Below are 10,549 nucleotides of genomic sequence, written 5' to 3'. Positions count from 1 at the left end.
CGAAATACTGGAAGTAGTAGGCGAATATGTCTACTTAGGACAGGTAGTAACCGCAGATCCGGACCATGAAAAGGAAATAACAAGAAGAATAAGATTGGGATGGAGCGCATTTGGCAAGCACTCGCAGATTATGACTAGCAGCTTACCGGTATCGCTCAAGAGGAAAGTATACAACAGTTGCATCTTGCCTGTACTCACCTATGGGGCTGAAACGTGGAGGCTAACCAATAGAGTTCTACTTAAGTTGAGGACAACCCAGAGGGCTATGGAACGAAAAATGGTAGAGGTAACATTAAGAGATAGAAAGCGTGCAGAGTAGGTCAGAGAAATAACTTAAGTTACCGACATTCTAGTGGAAATTAAGAAGAAGTAATGGACATGGGCAGGACATGTAGTGCGAAGAGAGGATAACCGATGGTCGCTGAGGGTAACAAACTGGATTCCAAGGGACGGAAAGCGTAGCAGGGGGCGGCAGAAAGTTAGGTGGGCGGATGAGATTAAGAAGTTCGCAGGGGTTAAGTGGATGCAGCTAGCACAGAACCGGGTTAAGCGGAGAAATATGGGAGAGGCCTTCGCCCTGCATTGGGTATAATCAGGCTGATGATGATGATGATGGTTGTGCGATGTCAGTGCACGTTAAAGATCCCCAGGGCGGCTGTAGCGCGGCGCGCCAACACGGTTTTCCAACCATGGCCTCCGAGATTACCCCCGCGCGCGCGCGCGCGGAAGTAATCTCGGAGGTTATGTTCTAACTGGCAAACGTCATGTTTGTAAACAAAAGTGGCGCTGCGATCGACAGCGACAAGAGGTGTAGGCAAAAACGCAGCATGCCTACACTAGGGTCCCCATCCTACCTACACTGCGCCAAGGCGCCAAGCGACGCCGCCTTCGAAACCAGTTCGTGCGTGCAAAATATTTTGAAGCGTAAGCTTTGCTTGTGCGTAAATAGTTTGGTCTATGGCTGGAGAGTAGTTCAGCACTTTACTAGCCGATTACTGCTAAATTTACCTGGCGAAGAGCGCTGGATTGGCTTCCTTCTCCGTGGCCTCAACAACGCGCGGCTACGGTGGGCGACAGTAACAGACTTTTCTAAATGGCTCACCGACAACGCTAAGAGCGGCAGCCTGCTCCGATTCCTCACGGAAAACCATTTACATGAGTTTATATATTATGCCTTATGGCAAGCTTGCGTACAAAAAAAAAAAAAGTTAACGTTGGACTGTAGTGACTGATTAAATTGAATAAAAACGAGAAATCACAATGTATAAGAAAAACTATTATATTGTGAACACTGTCTAACTTCCGGGCCTATTGTTAGCGCATACAAGGACGATGATATAAGAATGATATTGGAAGTGCGTTTTTCATATAGGGAGCTTGCATGAAGCGATGCATGCTGGGTAATCCGCCATGATGTTGTCGCTGGCAGCAGACGACGCAGCACGTCACTCACACTAGCCTCGTCTGCATGGTCGCGTAGTGCGCGCAGACGATGCTGACGCGATCGGACAGGCCGACTGCGGGTTCTTCACAATTCCAAAGATACGTATGCACGAGTGCGCAAAGGCAAAGGATCCCTCTATCGTCGCCGACGCGAATAGCTCGCATGGGCCAATTCACACGGAGATCAACGCCAATCCGGGAAAGTATATCAAACTACTCGCCAGAACTACAAGTCATGGATGTCGGCGGTGCCGGCGATGTCGACGGGCGGCCACAGGTCCAGACGCATAGTACAGCCAGTCGTCTGCGCCTAGCGTGAACAGGTCCGTGCCGCATGGCTTTTGTCTTTCTTTATAGGCACAGCGTCGACGCGTACGTTTCTCGCTGCTATTTTGCAAGAAAGATCTTGCACGCATGTACGGACAGCGCACGAAAAGCCGCTTGTTTGCTCAGTAGACCGTCGAAAATGACAAGGCACTCGCTCCATTCAGCCTGGCTGCGCTTCCCGCCGTCTGTTGCCAGCGACAACATCATGGCGAATTACCCAGCATGCATCGCTTCATGCAAGCTCCCTATATGACGACTATATATATATATATATATATATATATATATATATATATATATATATATATATTGTAAAACAGGTATTGGGCTCTTATATGTTCAGCGCCTGATGCTTTGAAGAGAACGACAACCATGTTCAACGCGCGTGACGGTCAGGAAAGAAAACGACAACGAAGCTCTCTCTCCGACGCTCGGGCGTGCGCTTACAGAAGTGCAACGACTGATCGCAGAACGTTCCATTGACTGTTGACGGCGTAGCGCCCTGTTTAAGGACTCCTATTACAAGTGGTGGAGGTGACAGCAATCCCCTCAACCTGGAGCTTCGCAGCCGAGCGTTGCCTACCACTTCCGCGATGCCTGAGACCGCCAACCCCATCGCCTGTCATCTGTCCCGGTGCAGCGCGTCAGCGTGACCCAGCCATCTTCAGCGGCACCGATGACACGGATGTAGAAGACTGGTTGGCGTCGTATGAACGCGTAAGTGCGTACAACAAGTGGGACGACAACGTGAAGCTCACAAACGTCATTTTTTATTTGAGCGACGTGGCTAATCTATGGTTTCGCAACCATGAGAGTGACATCCCTACCTGGGCGGCTCTCAAGACCAGCCTGACCGAAGTTTTTGGCCGTCCCGCTATACGTAAGCTTCGCGCCGAGCAACGCTTGCAAAGTCGGACACAACAAACCGGCGAGAACTTCACCAGTTTCATAGAAAATGTCGTCGACCTCTGCAAGCGCGTCAACCCTACCATGAGCGACGCCGAGGAGATCGGGCACATTATGCAAGGTATTGACGGTGACGCCTTCCATATGCTCGTCGCCAAAAATCCCCAAACTGTGTCCGAAGTTATCAGCTTCTGCCAAAGCTTCGATGAGCTGCGCAAAAGGCGGCTTTCCACACGACGTGCTGGCCTTCAGCAGGCCACCCTCTCCAGCTTGGTTCTCTCCGGGTACGGTGCCCTGGATCAGCAGTCGCTCATTCAGCAGACTCAACCGTTTGTTCGTGAGGAAGTCGCACGCCAGCTTTCTTTGTCTACCGGCCCCCCAGCACCCCCTTACAAAAATGAGTTTTGAAACTCTATTGTTGGACTATTGACCGCCTTTTGAATTTATTGAATTTCGATAGACATTCAACCCCAGCTGAGTGCAATCTTTACAGGGCCTACAGAATTTTCATTGTGTTCTACCCAATAGACTTTTTGTGCTATTTTTTCTATGTGCTTTTTGTTGTCAGTTTTCAACGTTCACGAACAATTAGCGTGTACTGTTCAAGCTGACCCATGTTTTTAAGTAGTTTTAGGCACAAATGATAAGAACATGATGTGACAATTTCGTTATGAATTTTTGGTCTCACTTGTAATCAACTATTGGCCACATTCTGCAAAGGGAAATATAAGAGCAGCATGCAGTTGCGTGCTCGTTCATGTTATATAAAAGTACATATTAACGGTGCACACTTAGCTCAAGCTTCGCAACACAGTGAAAATATGCCCTAAAAACTTCATGATGGCAAAGCCTCCACTAATAATGCAAATACATCGTTGAATGTCAGTCAGAATCCGTAATGAATCAGCTTCTGTATGTCGCAGAAGGTAACTTTAGTGGTAGGACATATTTTATATTTATCATAAAACAAGTTCAGTGAGTCATCATACTAACAAACAGGATCCTAGATTGAACCTACCATGTAGGGCAGGACAAAGCTTTTTTAAACCAGTTGCAAAGTTCACTATATATATGCTTCAGGGTCTGACATTCTGCCCAAGCCTAGGTATTTTTGCCCGTAGCTTTTGCCGCAAAATGAGGTGCAGTCTGTATTGGAATCCTGTATGTCTTTGGAGAATTTAACTGTTATTTTTTTCTTTTCCTTCCTTTCTTAAAGTGGACACCATGCTAAAATGAAGTCACTTTAAACATTGAGGGGTTCTAATAATGACGGATTGATCCCACGCATACTATAGAGTTAACACGCATAGCAAAAACATTCGCGTATGAAATAAAAAGAAAAAAAAATAGGATTACACGCGTCTTCTATCCGCGACTCGTCTTTTCAAAGAAGCATTCGGCCACTGCCTTGCTACTGTCCACACCCATCTTTCCCCCGTGCCGCGAACGGCGCCAGCATGTCCGGAGGGTCGAGAGTTACTTCCTGTCGGCTGGGGGGAAAAAGGGGGAGGGGGGGAGGGGTTGCTCCCTCTGGGTCTCTGCTCTCTGCCTTCTCCGTGGTTTGTCTTCACGGAGATGACCTTGGCTGCAGCATAGCTCGCGCAGCGGGGGCGGCGGCTCCCCCTTTTCACCGAAGCTGTTCTTCCGCGCCCTGTTTTCTTTGCACGCGGACGCGGGTACGCTGAGTGCGGCGATGTGCCAGTTCAGTTGGCGTTTTCCCGCCACCGTGGTCGCATCTTGCACTGTGAGCGAAGCACCGTATGTAGGTTTTTCGCTGGTGATTATCACGAAGATCGTTTTGTTCAAATTTGAGCGCGAACGTACGCATTTAAGTCTTCGGAGGAATCCGCTCTTGGGTGGCAGCTTCTGCGCAAGGAGGACGTGTTTAAGAAGTTCAACAGTCGCAGGCGTTTTGGATTCTGGGCGAAAAGCCGGCACGGGCGGAGGGAGCGTCTGCACTTTGGTGAGAGTTTTACTTTTTCCTATTCGTGTTTGTGCCAGTCTTGTACAGTGTGTGCTACAAGGGGAAGCGAGCATGTAAATATTTCTAGCAGGCAAGCCAGCCTCGTCGGAAAAAAAGGAGGGAGAGAGAGAGAACCAGGCTTGTCTCTAACGCGGACGCTGGGGCCGATGGAACGCCAGTTGGGATGGCGACATTTTCTTTCTTTTACAAGGTGACCGTTTTTGACGGATTGTTCGGCACAGTGCTGTACTCTTTCGATACGCTACTCGCGCTGAGACGGACACATTATCGAGATCATAATATGCCTCTGTCACACATTGTGGATTATTGAATCTGTGCAGCTCCACCATTTTTGCAGTGTTTGTTTTTGTTTCCACTCATTTTGGTGCCTATAGTTGGTAATTCTGCTTCAAGTTTTCTGGGTAGTAATGCTTGTGACTTGCACTTTGCTATTTATATTCACAATAGGATCTTTGACGGCAGCATATATTGTTTATCAGGGAGAAATGAACGATGTGGCAGTGCTGCCGAGCTGTGGAAGCGGCGGTCGATGCCGTCTAAGCAGTGAAAGACAGTGACAACTCATTTTAGACAAGAAATTTCTTGAGCTATGACGTGGAGCAGCGCACAAATGCCTTTCCTCTATTTTTAAGTTAGTATATACCGCAACTTAATTATGATTTATATTGTTTATTTCAGCATCACATGCGAGGAGTTCCCGGACGTATCAGCGTTTTACGCAAAGAATAGCCTGGCGTCATACCTTGCATATGAATTGAAATAAAGCAAATAAACAGCCCAGCTCATGTTATGGGTTCACCAAAGATGCATATTTTTTCTTTCTCATTAACGCGCATTTTTTATTCTGTGTTCCCTTTCCGCTGCGGATTAACAGAAAATGCTGCGTGATCAACGGTTAGCCGGGAGCAGGCACGAGGTGGTTTACATTAATGCAAAAGTAGAACAGCACATATCCTTGCTGCGGTCAGTCAACACATTCTATGTTCTGCTCGATCAATCAACAATTTAGTCAGTTTAGTGTAGGTTAATGAGTGAGTAAGTATAATGGGGCTTAAAAGATCAAGATCTGTTTTGTTCTTTTATGCCTCACTATGCTTATCATTAACCAGCACTGATCAGACAGGATTGTTGATTGGTCGGGCAGAACATAGAATGTGGTGACTTATCGCAGCTAGGAGATGTACTGTACTACTTTTGCATTAATGAAAATCACCCCGTGTCTGCTCCTGGCAAACCGATGGTCGTGTACTATTTTCTGTTGTTCAGGAGTGGAAAGGTAGCAGAAAATCAAAAAGCGTCACTTGCAGAGTTTCTGAAGCATTTGAGCCTGAAATCAACAGAATTTCAGTTGCGCGAATTCCAAAAGCGCTCTTAAGAAACACATGGGCCACTATTTCATAAGCGCTCAACAAGAGGTCAACACTGCATCATCCAAGATGTTGCCGATTATCAACAGACTTTCAACAGCGTGTATTGACACAACGCTTTCGAATTTCTATAGAAACCCTACATGCATTTTTGTAAGGGCCTGCACCTGCGCCGCCGCTCAATCCCACCCTTCAGCGTGTTATACAAGATCAGGTCGCTGAGGTTCTGCCTTCACCTCCTCAGCAGCCCCTGGTGGCGGCTCCTCTCACGTACGCTGATGTTTTGGTGCGGCCACCACCCCCTGTCGCCCCTGTATACAGCCGGCCTCCCCTCCTATACGAGCCTCAGGGACATCAGCAACCTTAGCAGCCTACAATCCCACCTTATCGTCCGGTTCTCCGCCGTCGATTACAGTCACAGCCTTCCAACCCCTGCCGCACACAAGACAACCGACCCATTTGCTACGCCTGTGGAGTCGCCGGCCATGTGGCTCGTTTGTGCCGCAATCGTGGCCCTCGTCCCTACGACTATACACGTGAGCCGATGTACAATCTTACCCCGTCCCCCTCGCCCGTGTTCCCTGAGCCTCCTCCGCAGTCCTCTTCAAGTTACGATCGCCGATCCCACTGCTCGCCTTCACCTGGCCGTCGTTCCCGTTCTCCGATGCTCTGCCGCCAATCAGCCGGTCACACGGAAAACTAACGGCCGCAGTTCCGGAGGCAAGAACTGCGCCATCAGGGACTAACACAAGACCTGTTTCAGTACCAGCCAACATTATTACCGTATTCATTGAGGGAGTTCCTGTCGAAGCACTTGTAGACACTGGCGCAGCCGTAACAGTTCTTAATTACACCCTCTGTCGCAAACTCAAAAGGTAATGACGCCGCTTCCTGCCGTTTCTCTTCGCACCGCCAGCGCTCAGGACATTCGACCATTAGCCGCCTGCACCGCCCGCCTTGTCATCGACGACGTCCAATACAAAATAGAATTCCTCGTCCTCGCCCGCTCATCACACGACGTCATCCTTGGTTGGGACTTCCTCTCCAATCATAACGCCATAATAGACTGCGCCCGTGCTCAACTTGAGTTATCACCCCTCAGTGACACTTCTTTCGACGCGTCCGCTGCTGCTGCCGCTACCGTGCACGTCGCAGAGGACACCGACGTTCCGCCTTTCTCCTCAGTGCTTGTGCCTCTTTATTGTGCTGCTCTTTCCGACGCCACTGTTATCTACACACCCTCTTTACGATGCGCTGACCAAAAATCCGTGTTGCTGCCCCATGCTGTGCTAACAAGTTTTCGCAGCTCAAGTGCTGTTTTTGTTTGTAACCCGTGCCCCTGCCCAACTACTTTGCTCCGTGGCCAGTCACTGGGTAGCATTGCTTTGCTCGATTTCACTCCCACCTATCCCTTCGTCGATAACACTGCCGGCCTTCACATCAGCGCCATAACGCCTCTTCCTGTCGCCACTCCATCTTCCCTCGAAGTTTTCCACCGGTCCATCGACGCTGGCCTGACGACGCCCTTACAACGAGCTCAGCTTGCCGCCATCCTACAATGTTTCGCGGCTTCGTTCGACTCCCAGCAACCGCTATATATATATATATATATATATATATATATATATATATATATATGAAGGAAAGAAGCCAACAGTCGGCGAGGCCAAGGAAAGCGTTGGGGACGTTACTTTATGTCTTTTTTTTTTTTTGTGTTTACTTGGATAATCACAGAAATTAGTAATGCAATCTATTTAGGGGAAAGATAATTATCTTTCCCTTAAATAGATTGCATTACTAATTTCTGTGATTATCCAAGTAAACATTAACACAAAAAAAAAAAGAAAAAAAAAGACATAAAGTAACGTCCCCAACGCTTTCCTTGGCCTCGCCGACTGTTGGCTTCTTTCCTTCATGTATTATAACGAGCACCCTCATTTCCCCTTGATATATATATATATATATATATATATATATATATATATATATATATATATATATATATATATATATATATATATATATTGTATGCCCTGCCGGGGTGGTGCAGTAGACGCAAATAAACAATGGAACCTTTGTATATTGATTCGAGCACAATACAATACTTGAAGTAAATACATTATTCTTGCCACCAAATAGGTATTGCATACAGTCGCACGGGCGAAAATAGAGAGGTTACGTCCCATTCATCCTTTCGTCCTTTCCCGTATTTCTTCCGCTTTTTCATTCCAGTAATTCGTATTTTCCCCGTATTTGTCCAATGGGACTCCCAAATAAACTCCGGGCTTTGTAGTCCATCTTACTCCACAGTAAATTTCCGGTTCCTCTTCTCATTCCCCGTGCCAGACTCCGAGACTTTTCTTTAAATTGACAGCACTACCAGTCTTCCTGCAATACCTTTGTGTTACTTTCAAAGCTTCCAAAACGCTTTCGCGGTCTTCACAAAAAAGCGCCACATCATCAGCGTATGCCAATATTTTCACTTCACATACTCCCAGCTTAAAACCACGGATGTATTCGTTAGCAGTTACCATTCTATACAATGGTTCCAAATATATAGCAAAGAGGAGAGGAGACAGTGGACATCCCTGCTGCACAGATGCTCTTACATCAATTCTTTCAGATAACACTTTGTTAATCATAAGGCGTGTAGAACAACATGCATAAGCCATTTTAACTCATTTCAATACAACGGCACCAACACCAATATGTTCCAACAAACAGTACAATATCTCATGCGACACACGATCAAATGCTTTTTCAAAATCAACTTGAACCATGGCCACTCTCCTGTTTAGAGCATCGCAGCCCTCGAACACACTACGCACTACATAAATATTATAAATAACCTTCTGGTCTTTATTCCACATGTTTGATGAGGTCCAACGATATCTTTTATAATGTATTGCTATCTCTTAGCTAACACCTTCATTAGAATTTTATAATCATTTGTTAATGTGATCGGTCTATAGCTTGTAACTTTTAAAAGCATTGCTGGTTCATCAGTCTTGGGAAACAAGACCGTATGCGCGTTGTTAAACGACGGAGGCAGATAACCCACATCAAAGCACTCCTTGAAAAGCCTGTAGAGCATGATAGATAACTCAATTTTAAGGCTCTTGTAAAAGGCTGCACACAAACCATCTGGTCCCGGGGACTTTCCGACATTCAAATCATCAATGGCTTTTTCTATTTCCTCCACACTTATTTCGTTTTCTAACTCTTCAGTAACTTCTTTGCCTAATATTGGCATCAGAGGCAAAAAGCTATCTCTTAAACCCTTCTTCACTTGGTGCTTTGCTCGAAAACAGCTCACGGTAATGCTCCACGAAGGCGCTCGTAATTCCGTCTTGATCATCATGCCTCTGCCCCTTGTATTCAGTAACCGTTATCTCGTTCGCGCGCGCATATCGTTTTTCATCAGCGAGGGCGCGTTTTGTTGGCGTCTCGCCACCGAGCCATTTTTCCGTGCGCGCTCTTATCGCAGCGCCTCTGTACTTTTGGGCATCCAAAGCTTCTAGCCTAACTTTGATGCCTTTTATATCATGCATAAACATACCCGGCATTCGTTCTTCTTCACGCCCTAAATATTTTAAGAGCTCTTGCAGTTGCTTTTCTTCTTTCTTTTCCTCATACTTAATAATGAAAGAGCTCTCAATTGCATTCATTTTAACCTCCTGTTTAAATCGTTCCCAGGATTCAATACAGCCTGTTTCGCTCTCATAAAAAATATCAATGCTTTCCTTAACTTTTCTTAAAAATAGTTCGTCTTCTGTAAGCCTCGAGTTTATTTTCCATAAGTCCCAGTTCATTTTTGATTTACACTGCTTCGTTCCGCCCAGCATGACCGTAACTAAGCAATGGTCATTAAATGACACTTGCTTCACTTCATACTGTTCACAGGTAGGCGAAAACTCCGGCGACACATATAATTCTGTCAAGTCGCACGCGTTTTTGAGCGTGCGGTACTCTGTAGAGTATTTAGCGACGGTACTACCTAAGCGGCTGTACAAGGATCTTATTTCCCAATTGTTCCCAGCTCCATTGTACAGAACCTTATACTGTGAAAGCCCAGGGAAAGACGTGCTCAAGCGAGTTAAAAACATGACTGTTGCACCGGGCGTAAAAACATTATTTTTTAAATTACATACAGGAACCCTCCCAGTCAAAACATGGATGGAAGAAAAGGGCCTTTTTGTACCTTGGGGCTCAAACTGTCTAGTATGTAGGAAACCTGAAACAGTTGAGCCCGTGTTCCTGGATTGTTTGGATGCGGTGTTTTACTGGGATGTGTTACAAAGGACACTTAAAAAAGACCTGCCATTGACGCCACGTGGAATTCGGTACTTGACAACTGTTAATGATGATTTTCAGTATGACCTCATCATGCAATTGGGCCTTCACAGTATTTGGAGGAGTAGGATGGCTTATAGACACTGTGATGTCGATGCACGACCTGTATATGATTATTTTGTTGAACAAGTGTATAAACTAAAAGAAATTTTGAAGCAGCAAGACGCTG

The 10,549-nt window shown here is 46.3% G+C and overlaps 1 long non-coding RNA gene across 1 annotated transcript; it reads left to right on the top strand.

Annotated features, from left to right (window-relative positions):
• The first annotated feature begins 4,502 nt into the window (after positions 1-4,502).
• On the top strand, positions 4,503-5,463 carry LOC146190511 (uncharacterized). Its single transcript, XR_014706316.1, has 2 exons — positions 4,503-4,850; positions 5,339-5,463. It is a non-coding gene; the product is annotated as an uncharacterized LOC146190511 (long non-coding RNA).
• Positions 5,464-10,549: the final 5,086 nt, after the last annotated feature.

The sequence above is a fragment of the Amblyomma maculatum genome, chromosome 4, assembly GCF_055883805.1.
Source record: "Amblyomma maculatum isolate TAMU_Amacu chromosome 4, ASM5588380v1, whole genome shotgun sequence".
NCBI lineage: Eukaryota > Metazoa > Arthropoda > Arachnida > Ixodida > Ixodidae > Amblyomma > Amblyomma maculatum.
The sequence above is the reverse complement of the archived record's forward strand: the minus strand, read 5'-3'. Positions and strand labels throughout refer to the sequence as shown.